We start from the raw sequence: 13,957 nt of genomic DNA, 5'->3' as shown, positions 1-13,957 counted from the left end.
CAAAATGGTCTGGGACATGTTTTTCCCTCTTTTTTTTTTTTTTTTTTTTTTTTGACTACCTTCTAATCCCTTTGTAACCACTTTCTATCTGTGTTTCACCAGCATTCTGGAGAGGAGGAATCCTCTCCCTTCAGTGCACAAGGCTTCCGTGCACAGTGTAGTTCTGCTTGTACTCCACCACACTGCTATGTTTCTTTGCCAAAAGAAGCTGCGGATGCCCCATCCCTGGAGGTGTTCAAGGCCAGGCTGGATAGGGACCTGGGCTGCCTGATCTGGTGAATGGCAGCCCTGCCCATGGCGGGGGTTGGAGTTGGTGATCTTTAAGGTCCCCTCCAGCTTAAGCCATTCTGTGATTCCACAAAGTCTCCAGGTCACTGTTGAATGTTTGCACTCAGCCCTTTCTGAAAGGAGACTTGAGTGTGACACTTTTCCTGGCTCATGTCATTCCAACTCATGTCAGAAGGAGCTAGCTACCAGATTAGAAGCAGCCTCATGCTTTCCTAATTGCTTTCTGCAGTGTATTATTACATCAAACATTAGTGGTTGCTGATGAAATGGAGCTTTTGCACATGAATAGGAAAGTGGAAATATTATGTGCAGAAGGCAATCCATCCAATCCTACCATTTTGTAGGAAGCTGGAATGTTATTAACTTTTTTAGGATTCCTTCATGTGTTAATTGCAGCTGCTGAGCTGAAAACTGTACAGATGATCAGGATGGTCAGCATTTGATAACTTGCTATAGAATTAAAAAAGTGATGCTTCCCGATTCCTGCATATATTAAAAAGCATATGAGGTTTGCCTCTTTGAAAGAAGTGCTACGTGAATCATAAAGAATGCCCTGGGAGTTTTAAGCTTAACAGATGTTTCCCCATGTAATTCTACAAGATCTGTATTTGTAGGGAGTAATCCGCCTAAAGGCTGCCTGGTGCTTTCCTACTTGTTAGAGAAAATATCAACTCTTTGAAAGGGTTGATAACAGCAGGACAAGGGGAAATGGTTTTAAGTTGAGGGAGGGAAGATTGAGGTTGGATGTCAGGGGGAAATTATTTCCAGAGAGAGTGGTGAGGTGCTGGAACAGGCTGCCCAGAGAGGCTGTGGATGCCTCGTCCCTGGAGGTGTTCAGGGCCAGGTTGGATGGGGCCCTGGGCAGTCTGGTCTAGTATTAAATGGGGAGGTTGGTGGCCCTGCATGTGGCAGGGGGTTGGAGATTTCGTGATCCTTGAGGTTACTTCCAAACCTCTCCATTCCTCATCCATGAAACAGAAATAAGGCATTCTGCTGAGCAGGACTGATATCCTGCAGTGGATTATAAAGGACTTTCAGCAAACCTGTCTTTCCTTTTGCAGAAGGGAATGAGAAAGAATGAGAAATGTGTTTCATTTGTATGTTTATTCACTTTGAAGACTGTATCAATAAAGGGTATTTGTCAATCTGCTACTGCAGATGTGTGAGAAGAGCCTAATAAGGTAACTATTCTTGTTCAGGATAATGATCCAGATTTAAAATAACTTCTGCTCGAGGAACAAGAGGGGGAGGATTGTTTTAAACTAGAATCAGAAACAACCTGAGAAGTATATCTGCGTGTCCTACTTACTGGGACCCATTTACTGTGAATGTGTTTGTTATAAATTATTTTTCTAAAACAGTGGGACTTGGGTAGAGCTAAGATGCTGTAGTAAGGGAACAAATGAGTTCCTACATAGACAATGAAGAGACTGACACAGCCAATCAAAATCTTGTACTTGACACATCAAATGCACAAAAATTTGATGTACAAGGAATTAACTAATGTTGATCTTCATTGGTAACAAAGTTCTCTCTCCAATTAAATGCAACAGGATTTATGCAAATAACTTCAAAGAAGGCAGGATTGTTACTGAGGTATTCAGTGAGATGATTACAGACAAAAATGCATTCCTTTACATTGCCAATTGCTGGGATCAAAAAAGAGCTGTATTGTATAGCAGAAAGTTGAACTGTAATTCTGAAAGTCTGGTTTTCTGTTATTGTCAGTTTTTTAAAGAGATTAAGGGCAGTTATTCGGTTGCCTCTCTTTCTTATCTGCTTTGCACAGGAGTCCAAATGGAAGAGGTGAAGAAATATATTTTTCACAATGTAATGCTGTTGGTGTACCTTTGCACCTATCTTTGAAGTATCAAATTGCTTGATTTTCCTTATAGTTTATTACTGAAGGGTTTGCATTTACTACTTCACGGATTTCTGCTAAGTAAATAAGAACACAACAGCAAGGTCACACCATTGCTGATAGTTGGAAATTCAGAATTTTCTTACTTTTTAATTTTTCTTATGGAAGAATTTATTAACTATATGAACATAGGTAGGAGGTCAGACTAGATGATCTTAGAGGTCTTTTCCAACCTTAGTGATTCCATGAGCCTATGATAATATTTTAAAATGATAATTTTGGTTGATGTAAAATATGGGATATGGCCATTTTTTCTTTTGGAAGAAAGAACAATATCTGCAATCCTTACTTGTATTATACCATTTAGGTGGTCATGCTATGTGCATACGACAGCACAATGAGCTTTCTGCAGATGTTCTGGTAATACACAAACAAAATGTACACAGGACTCTGAGATCACATATATAATTATTAAACATGCTTATATTAGGAAGTGCACTGATAAATTAAAAATGAATGTAGATGTTATGAGTACACATTGCAAGAATGTATGGCATACCTGGGTCCTGCTTAGACATTTATAAAATTTTTCCTTTGAAGTGTTTGCCTTCCAGTATCAAGTGAAAAAACTTCTTTGCTATGTTGCTAAATAAAATCTTACTTGTTTCTGATATATTTGGGACCTGATAAACCATTTGAGGTGCACTGAAGTCTGGAAATGTATTTGAAGTTTCATCATTAGTTAGCATATGAGGTCAGTTTGTATCAATATCAGTACTGACTTGCAAATTTCTATGATGTTTTTACATGGTAGGTTTAATTAGAAATTTAAATTTTTTTTTCTCTTTTTTTATCACAAGTCTCTTGACTGGTATATATACCTTTTTAGCATATAATTTTTCTTGCAGATTGAGTTCTGAAAAATGGTCAACTTTTGTGTAAATGAGCAGAAGGCTGTATGTATTAGGCACTGCAGCATTCTAAGCAGAATGGAGATATTTAACTTTATTTTTTAAATCTGAGCCATTATATAAACAAACATTCATTATTTGAAAAACATGTTCTGAACCTCTTCATAGCAATTTTTTTTGAGCAAGGACAGATGAGAGAAGAGTTCTCACTTTAGGGAAGCTTGTGATGCTCAGCACCTGGGCTAAGTCTGCATGGCCAACAGGCACCTGATAGTGCACCACAAGTAAGAAAGCTGAGGCTTTTGAAGGAGAAATGTTTCTCCTTTTACTTCCTTACGCTCATATTACAGGTCTGACACAAGTTGCCTTGTTGTGCCATGTATCTTAGAAGTTCTCCTTGGTAAAAAATAATTGATAAAATAAGCAGGAAGGAAAAAAAAAGAGACAAAATGGTTTTAAAGGACAAAGTGTTTCTCATATAACTTGATGGCTAAAGTTATACGATTCAACATTTCATGTGTTTGTTCAGTTATGATGTTACTCTGCAAGTATTATTTGTATATGAATGAAATCTTTCACAGAGAAGATAAGCTGTAATAATAATAAAGATGTTGAGCAAGTTGATGTTTGTCCATTTCAGAAATCCAATAAGAACAAAATGTTTGCTTTGTTTTGGTCTGAAATTGTTGGCTAAATACAACATCACATGATAAGCTATGCTATGTGTTGACATAAGGCCAAAACGGCAGTCCTGATTTCATTTTCACAGTCCAAAACATTTGAAGTCTGTTCTCACATCCAGTCAGCAAAGACTTTGAACTTAATCTATTGCTGGGGCAATAGAAAGTCACAGAATCACAGAATTGTAGGGGTTGGAAGGGACCTCCAGAGATCATCGAGTCCAACCCCCGTCTTTGCAGTAAAAACTCTTAAAAATATCTGAGAAAACTTTAACATATTAAACACAGTAAAATTTATATACATTTAAAAAAAATTATCTTTAAACTCAGTGACAAAGAAGTATTTGAAAAAAAAAAACAAAAGTGACACTGAAAATGTTGTAAGATGCTGCCAAAACAAAGAAGCACAATTGTAAAACAGTAGTACATAACAAATGCCAAAGACAGGCATGGCAGTGGCTGAATACATTTAATAAAAGTGGCTGCTACACAGAGTCATTCTTTAGAATAGAATCTGTCGGAAGACAATAGAAAATGAATGTATAATAACAGCGTATCTAATATTTTCAAAATCTGTAAGAGGAATAGTCTCTGTATTTTTCATTTGTAGGTTTGTCTGCAAAGGCAAGCCTTTAAAAACAGAATACCATATGAAATCATGATCATCATAGCAATGTGCTAGGCTGTGTTCTTGCGTGAATCTTTGGCCTAGCTGGCAGATACATACATAGTTCCTTTTTGTTGTCTTGACAGCTCTGTTCTTAACCTAGATTTTAGTTCTTAGTCTAGATTTACTCAGTCTAGATTTATCATTTTATGCAATAAAATGCTGTTATCTTAACCCATGCTTTTTCTGTCTTGGAATTTTCTTACAACATGAATTTTGAGAGGCATAAAGCAAGCAAGGATACAAATAACTTTTTTTTTTTGCTCATGAATTAAAGTAGCTCAGTTTTCAGTTTGCAGTGAGAATGCAGAGAGTGTGAGCTGATTGCAGTTATTTTGCAGACTGTATGGGCAAGGCCCTACTGAGACAACCTCTATCATCTCCCTCTCAGATAGGTCTTCCCAGGTGTATACAGTGAAATTGAGTCAGCATAAAACCAAGCTCTGCTCTTAGCTCTTTCCAGGATAAGTCTGAAGTGCTGGAACTGAAGTCTTTCCTTTATTACTTTGTTCAACTTGATTTAATGAAATAAATAATATTTTTGAATCACAGTTAATGATGGTATGGAGCATGACCCATTTCAGACAGAGTGCAAAGGAACAAACAGAATTTAATATAAAATTACGAGCTTCATATTCAACAGAGAAAAAAATCTAATATGGAATTTACTTTTTTTTTTTTTTAAGGAAGCATAATCTTTTTTTCTGTGTTTACATAGCACAACAAAATACCAGTCTAATTAATTTGTTTCCTAGGCATGCCAAAGCATAAAAAATGATAAACTTTACGGATCACAGAATCAAGGAAGGTGTCATAGAACCATAGAACTGTAGTATCTTAGAATGGCTTGGCTTAGAAGGGACCTCAGAGATCATCCAGTTCCAACCACTCTGCCATAGGCAGGGTTGCCCGCCAGTAAGTCAGGCACTAAATCAAGGCTGCCCAGGGCCCCATCCGACCTGGCCTTGAACACCTCCAGGGACAGGCATCCACAGCTTCTCTAGGCAGCCTGTGCCAGTGTCTCACCACCCTCTGAGTAAAGATTTTCCCCCTGACATCTAACCTAAATCACCTTTCTTGTAGTTTAAAACCACTTCCCCTTGTCTTACCACTATCTGTAGTACTGGAAGACTGCTGCTCTGCCCATATTCATTCACCTGTGTAGGAACTGGTTTGTTAATTGCCTGCATTGCCAGGCACCTCTAGTAGAAGGCACACACTACAGAAGATGGTCATGCTCTAAACTTTCAAAATGTTTTTAAGTCTTTATTACAATTATAATTACAAAAGATCCCTTCCAGCCTCAACTGTTCAATGAAATAGAAGTGTACCATAACTACTTTGGTTTCTCTCGTGGAAGTTAACTTTTCCTGTACTTGCACCAATTTTGATATGGATATCCAGTATTTCATTTTCATTAATTCTTTTCAAACAATTCTTTCTTTTTTCGTCTTTATTTATTCATCTTTCTTTCTTGATTTCTATTGAAGATGTACTGTGGTGCTAAGAGCATTGCATTGCACATTGAAATCATTGTTCCAATTGATGCAATTGATGCTTGCATTAGAGCTTTGTACTAGTTTAAGTTCAGCACGTTAAACTTTTCAGTTAAAATTCTGTCTTGTTTCAAAATTGAGAGGGATTTCTATTTTTTCTGTTTTTTGTTTTTTTTTTCTTTCTTTTTTTCTTTTTGGACGTATGTGTTTGTTGAACCTCACAGAAATGAATGGTTAAATTACTGTCAGAACAGTCGCTGTATGCATACTGGCAAGACTGCTGCTGGAGTTTTGAACTGCTAGTTGCTTTTGATCAGTTGATCAGTTGGAAAAAGTGATTTTCTATTTTACAACATAGGCGTTACTTTTGCAATCAATGTAAGGCTGATATTTTGTATTATTTCTGTATTTCAGGACTGAGAATTTAGTACAGAGGGCACAGTGCCTATCTAACAGGAAAGACCTCCTCTGAACAGTGTTGTTGTTAAAATTCTCGAATATTTTTATGATTTGTTTTTTTCAAATAGATCTTGATGGTAAATAAAATCTATTAACCCATCTTCCTTAAAAACCGAAGTTGAAAGCTTGCAATTAACATACGTCCTTGATGTGCCTTTGGAAACAGTTCTTCATTTTTGCTATTCTTGCTATTAAGTCTAGAATTCTTTTTCCTGTAAAGATTTTCAATAAGTGGCTCCAGTTCAGAGTGCTTTTGTCTGTGATGTGACAGAAAATTGAAAGCTACAGTACTGCCTGATTAACCACCAAATATATAAATAATATTTGCGTGTTGCAAGAACAATAACTTGCTACGGAGCAAGATAAGTAGGGTCCCTAAGTGAATTGAAATTATTCCTACAAATACCTGCTTGTAGAGAAGTAGATTTTATCTTCTCTGTATACTACAAAAAAAAAGAAAAAAAAAATTAAAAAAAAATCAAACACGCAAACAAAAAAAAGAAAACAGATTCTGTCTTCATTATGCCCCTTTTGTCCAGAAAGATAGATACGGACAAGGTAAGCTGTTTCCCAGTAATGCCTCCCTAGTGCTCCAGAGCTGAAACTGCAGGAAAATACCTGTTAGCCCTGTAGACAACAGAGTGCAGATATTTGCTAAAATTTTACACCAGCTTTCTAAACGCATTCTTAAAGGAACTCTCCGTTTGTTAACTTGAATGAGTTGACATAGAATGGCAAGACCACATGCTCAGTACAGATCCCACATTTCAAATTATCCTCTAATGCCAAAGAGCATTAGAAATCACCAATGTAACAATTGTTTTTCTACTTTATTGAGTTTGATTTGCTTTATCTTAGACTTTGGTTCAAATATGACAATGTTAAAAACAATGAAAAATAAGCTCTGTTAATAGGAAATATTTGTCCATCTTTATTAGAAAAGAGACTTGTATTGTTGCCTATGATACGAACAGAATAACTTTTAGACACTGATTTTTCACTTTTTCATAATGTGAAGGGTAATGCATCTAAAATGCTTAGATGGCATTGGATCATGACAGTGAACAGTTCTTTACAGCTACAGTTAAATAGTTTATGGCCTTTAAGTTATATTTATGAGAAAAATGCTTTCTCTGTGGTGCATAGAAGCATGTAATTATGTGTTGATAGCTCAGTTACGTGTTAACAATCAGAATTCCTCACTTAAAAAAAAAAAGGTCATCAACAAATCAGCATGTATGCAATATATTCATTGTAATGCCTTCATTCACTGAAGATATTCAGTGAGCTCCATACCTGAGCCTGTGATGGCTTTAATTGTACTTTGGACTGTTGTGGTGTAACCCGACAGCAGCTTAGCACCACACAGCGCTTGGCTCACTCCTCACATGAGGGATGAGGGAGAGAATTGGAAATAAAACAGAACCGTGGGTTGAGATAAAAACTATTTACTGACAGAAAAGGAAAATGGAAACAAAATGTAGTGGTAACTATATATATATATCTCTGCCATTCAATTACTTTCAATTACTTTCCACCCAATGCCTAGCTGACAAAACAACTGCCTGCCAACCAATGCTCCAGTGCTAGCACAATGTCTCACCTCCCACTGACCAATACTCTGCCAACCCCTCAGCAGAGTCCTCCCCCGGCCAACTCCCCACAACTTTATGGCCTTCTGCCTGCCATCATATAGTACAGAATAACCCCTGGCCTAATTCAGGCTACCTGTCCTGGCTCCTATCACCACACCGTAACGACAGTGGCTCTTCCTCACCAAATGGCTTGGTTGTGCTTGGTGAGTATGCTCCCATCACTCAGCAACAACCGAAAGACTGGTGTGTTGTTAGCAGTGTCTGCTATTAACGCTGTCTCAGCTAAAACCAGGACCTTTATCTTATCTTAAAATGTCTACTTGGGATGGGGACAATGGCTTAGAAAGTGATACAGAATAGAACAATGGATTCATATCTTCTTGTGGCCAAAGTGTTCATCCATATTGCTTTTTTGGGTATTATTTCGAGGAGAGAAAGACCCAAGCAAAGCAGCGTTACATGGCAGCTAGTGTGAGGTGGGATGCATGTTCTCTGGGTCTCTCTGTCACACAGGTCTCTGAGAGTGTCAGGCTACATTCCTGACAGCCATTTCCAGTCAGTTGTCCTATGTTAAATGAAAAGAATATTCCTTCTTCTGGTTTTAATTCTCTCTTGTAGTACTGAATGTTCCCTTTTATCAATACGAGATTGGAGCATTAATCTTAGAAGGTCAGTACCTTTCGTGTCTGCATTACAGATCTCCGTCAGCACTTCTGGCTGCTCTATTTCATATCATTTTTGTCACCTCAATATCAATGTTATTTATTTATTTATTAGATAATTAAGGAAGAACCAAATGCAAGTCCTTTAAATATCCTCATCTTTACACTCTTCCTTTAAAAACAGAGCACTCTTTATTTTTCATTTCTTCCCTTATGCTACTTCAGGCATACTACCCTATCCAGCAGTAACATTTCCTCATTAAGGACTTTCTAAATATTATATATGCTCTCTCCTTTTGCTGCACGTTCCTTTCAAAAATATTGTGTTTTCCTTGGGAATTATTCTGTTTTCTTTGCTGTACCTCTCAAGTTGTACAGTATTTCTGTTTCACTCTCTTCAATACAAATGAACTGGCCTAGGACTGAGGCAAAGTTTTATTTACTTGCAATTCTTAAATAAAAAGCTTTTTAGCTGACTGATCTGCTAACAGAACAGGAGAAAAAAATCAGTGTCTTCCTGAAATCCGCTAAAAGTTGGTATCTTGAGAGCTTACAGATCCCCTGACAGGGTGCTTTTCCAACCTGCTGGCCATTACTACTTAATCATCCCTTTTTCTTTTTTTTTTTCCCACAACCAACTATTCTGACATATCTTTCTCAAACTGTGACTCTTACATCTGGATCTTTCTATAACCCCTTGCATGTGAAGAAAAATTACTAGAAAGACAGCATCTCACTTCCCCAGAAGTGTCCTTACTCTGTCTGGTGAAGAGTTTTGTATGCTTTACAGCACATGCTGGATTAGTATGAATTACAGAATTACAGAATCTCAGAATTGCGGGGATTAGAAGGGACCTCAAGAGATTGAATTCAACTCCCTTGCTAAAGTAGGTTTCCTACAATAGGTTACACAAAAAAGAATCTAGATGGGTCTTGAATATGGAAGGAGACTCCTTGTGGAAGGAGACTCCACAAGCTCACTGGACAACCTGTTCAGTGCTCCATCACCCTTACTATTAAGTTCTTCTGCATGTTTGTATGGAACTTCCTACATTTTAGTTTTAGGCCATTTCTCCTTGTCCTGTTGACACACACCACTGAAAGGAGTCTGGCCTTATCCATTTGCCTCTCACCTTCACTTAGATGTTTATTAACATTAATCAGATCACTAATTCATTGTTCCTTCCATAAATGGAAGCATGAGGATGAAGAAATTCATCTGGGTGATTTGGAGAGATACCTGCCATCTGGTGTGGGCATACCTGGCTGTTGGTACTGTCATGTCTGAGTTTGCTTGGGTCTCCTGTAGTGCCGCAGCAAGTGGAACTGATATGCAGCATATACTCAAATATCTCACTGCTTCAGAAATGGCACTTCTACTTTTATGAAAATGATGTGATTGTCTCCAGCAGTAGAGAAATGGTCAAAATTAAGTGTCAGATCCTTAATGATCTGTGAATCAAACTAATGAAAAGGACCAGAAAGTGCACTGAAAGTGCCATGAGCATTTTATACCCACTCTGCCTTAGTAAAATGCACAGCTAGAGGCAGACTGTCTGGTTTTAAGTCTGAGTCTTTGTAACCAGGTATAAAAGCATATGAGATGGAGGATGAATTATAATTTCTTTAAATATTTTTTTTTGAAACTTGCTTATATTCCTGTTACCAAAAAATAAACCTGTATGTGGTATGAAAAAAAATATTCTACCGTGTCTCGACTTGATGCCTTGCCAAAGGGCTGAAATGTTAAATACTAAATAACAATTTTAGAATGGGCTTCATTAAAATTCAGAAAGTGCAGAGCTTGCTGGCTTTCAGATTATACCAACTACTTTTATTATTTGCAGCCATAGAACATGGTGTGAAAAAATGATACTTGAATGTAAAGACCAAAACCTGCATGGTATATGGTAGCACAACAGCATTTTCAGAAGCTGCTAGGTTAAGAACAAAGATCAAACTGATTTATAATAAGAGTTACACTCCTAAATAAACATGTTTTTGAGAATCCTACCCATAGTTTGTGTTGTAAAACAAGTAGAAGGCAATAATCTCAGAAACTGATAGTCTCCTAAAGCAGCTCCTTAGTTGTGGTAGATAAGCAGCTCTAGCTAGTGGCAGCTGACAGCATAATTGTATGACAAGCAGACATGACACAGGACCTGTTTGTGCAGTGCTACAGATCACTCATGGCAATTCCAACCTGGGTAAAGTGACATTCAGTCCACCAGGAGTGTGCTGCATTCAATTAGCATTTGTATGAGACGACTGCTTGAGTTTCCAGGGAAGGAACAATTGAGATCACGACAATTTCATAGCTGATTTTCAAGTTTATCTTTAGTTACACATGCTAGCAAGTTGGCATAAATTTAGACTGGCGTAGCTCAGGAGTCAAAAAAGGGCATGTTGGACACAGCGTGGCATACAGGAAATTAGCTTCTAAGGCTATTTGTGAATTTTACTCTAAGTAAGCATTGGATTAGAAACAGAACCATTCATGAGAGGTGACTGTATCTACACTAGCAAGCACTGTGGAGCACTAAGAAACAGATTTGGAAAGCAAAACAGTTAATGTTTTGTATTCAGCATCTTCATTATTTGTGTATCTGTGGATTTTGTTTTGGACAGGCACTAGTCTGATCATGTGCGCTGGTTGCCCTTTGGAGGCTGATGTTCAGAAAGGAAGCTCCTGGAGAGCAGTGCTAGGTCTTGCTTCTGAAGTGCAGTCCTGAATTTGCCATTTCACATAAACAATTAAAAGATACATTCTCTTTTTATTACTCATTGAACAATGAGATGTATGAACCTTTCATTCTGTTCAGTGCAGGCTCCAATTTCAGTGTGGAAGTTGCAAAAAGTTAGTTCAGAGAACCCTCATCTTTCCAGAAGATCTCAGTGCTTGATCTTGAGTTCTGAAACACCTTGTTGGAGAGTCTGCAAACAGGAGAAATCTTACATTTCACATACATATTCAGATACATTCCAGCAATCTGGCTATATGCTGAATATACAGGCTTCTCAATTGTTTTTTTGAGACATGTGTCATATACTATATACTACTAGATATGTATATATCTAGTATATACTAGATTGGCACCATTCAGTTGTCCACTTTGTGTCCTCTGGCGATGCCCAGAAGATAATAAGAAATCCTTATTAGATTTCTTATCAGATAACCCTGTCAGAAAGAGTAGGAGACCTGTTCTCTTTTGGAGCAGGAATATGAAGCCAAGGTGCAGCAGGGCACCTCAAATGTTAATGCCAGTGTAATAGCCAATGTATTAAACCTTTACATCAGGTTTAGAATTGCTTCGTTCTACGCTTTACGTGCCATGATTATTAGATTTATGTCCTTATTTGCTTGAAACCCCAAGACTTGCACAGGTAGCGATGTGGAAAACAGCCATGTGCCATTGTGAGATAATAAGAATGCACACTCCTGTAACCCAAAATAAAACCTCAAGTTGATGATGGTTCACCGTGCAATTGTATGAGTAGTCAGTGGGATTTGTCATATTCATGACTATTGAAATGCATCTTATGTCTTTTTCATGTATAATTTCTTTTAGTAGCCATTATCGGTATTTTTTTTAAGTGAAATATGTATACATCTTCTCCTTCAGTTTGATTTTCTTTACTAGACTGTAAGTCGGAAGAGTCTTCTTTATGATAACAGTTCTGGTACTAGATTCTGAGTCTTGTCTACCTATTTTTTTTTCTGGCTGGCAGCAGTTTACTGTTTTAAGAAAAGGATTTGTTCCATAAAAATGTATTTTTTTTACTGTAATATCATTGGTAATCTATTAATATTAGAGTTGCAAGATATTAAATATTAGAATATTAAATTAGAAAGATATAAAATATTAGAGTTATATTTGTTCCCTTGCTAGGACATTTGCTTCATAAATCAAACACTGAGATACTGAGTAATGGCTTTTTAGTGTTTTTAATCACTTAAGAATCAAATATAAACATCATGAAGATTGAAGACTTCCTTGATGTTTTTTGGACCTACTTAAGTGATAGAAGAAGGCTGCATAAAGTTATTTTTAAACGTTTGATCTTTTAAATGTGTTTTCTAAAAGTAAACATCTATTCATTTGCTTCAGTTTGGCTTTTGCTCAGTCTAGTATTGATTTCAGTCAAGTACTGTTACCCATTAGTAGATCTGTTAGATTTAAGTGCCTCCTTGAATCTCGGCATATGCTTATGTGGTTCTCTGAAAAGGATGGATTGGACTGAATGCACCAAAACTTTAGGATCTGACCTCTGATAATATTATTTTATCTCCAAAATATATGTGTTACAGAAAGGAGGATTGTTGACTCTTTCATCAGCTGGACAGATCAGAGCATGTTTAAATTATTTCCTACAGAAAAGATAATAGAATTTTTGATATGAGTAGCAAGTAATAGGCTCAGATCACTAGCCAATCTTTGTTATTAATAATAGAATTGAACAGCAGGTTTGGAAAGTGTCAGCCTGGCATATTTCATTTTCTGCAAAGAGTAAATGGAGCGAGACATTTGTTTGCAGCACAGTTCACTTCTACAGCAAATCCAAACGTTTAAAAAATACATTTTTGCAATAATACCATTACAAAATCATCTAGGTTTGGTATGAGTAGCAGAGGCCTAAGCAGAATCCTTACTGTTATCTATGGGAGTATCAGATTTGTTTTAGTGGAAATAAACTGAAATACATTTGTTAAATGTACCATAAAAGCACTATCACCTAAGGTTTTTATTTTCCCTTTGTAGCAGCCTGATTTGATGAATTATCCTGATTAGCTCTGGAGAGCTGCGTATTAAAATTGGGTGAGACTTGCAAGTGAAAACTAGTGACATGCTGAAGAGTCATTAGAAGTTGCTTTACACAAGGAATTAGGGCCTATCAGGTAGAAACAGGCATAATTTATTTAATTTTATTTACCTCACACAAGATCATGCTAACTGGATTAGAAAAAACTTATCATTACCAAAAATAGGTGCTGTCTGTTCTGTTGCTCATCCCACGCTTGCTGCACATGCAGATGAGAACAGAGCCAGCACACAGCTTGCTTCCTCGTGTCCTGATGAGCCCACCTAGGAGTGGGCAGCTTGCTAAGGGGAAAATTACTGAGCAGCCCTACCAGCCCTGCCTTCCCTTATCTGAAAGAGAGCTAAAAACACATGCTGAATATGAAAAGAAAGAGAGGTGGTGAAACATCTAGCTTGTAGGTAATATATATGTTTTTTCCCCAAGGGGGCTGACCTGGGAGAGGTGCCTGGGCTTCTGATAAGACGAAGCAGAAAGCCCTTTGCTCTAAGGCTGGGAAGCAATAGGAAATGCAGCCTGA

General features: G+C 37.3%; 1 protein-coding gene across 1 annotated transcript in view; it reads left to right on the top strand.

Moving 5' to 3' along the window:
• The window catches only part of GUCY1A2 (guanylate cyclase 1 soluble subunit alpha 2), a 141,876-nt gene that overhangs the window by 39,735 nt on the left and 88,184 nt on the right, over positions 1-13,957 (top strand). The gene's annotated exons all lie outside the window — the stretch shown is intronic.

The sequence above is a fragment of the Tympanuchus pallidicinctus genome, unplaced genomic scaffold (assembly GCF_026119805.1).
Source record: "Tympanuchus pallidicinctus isolate F22 unplaced genomic scaffold, pur_lepc_1.0 scaffold11, whole genome shotgun sequence".
Taxonomy (NCBI): Eukaryota; Metazoa; Chordata; class Aves; order Galliformes; family Phasianidae; genus Tympanuchus; species Tympanuchus pallidicinctus.
The sequence above is the reverse complement of the archived record's forward strand: the minus strand, read 5'-3'. Positions and strand labels throughout refer to the sequence as shown.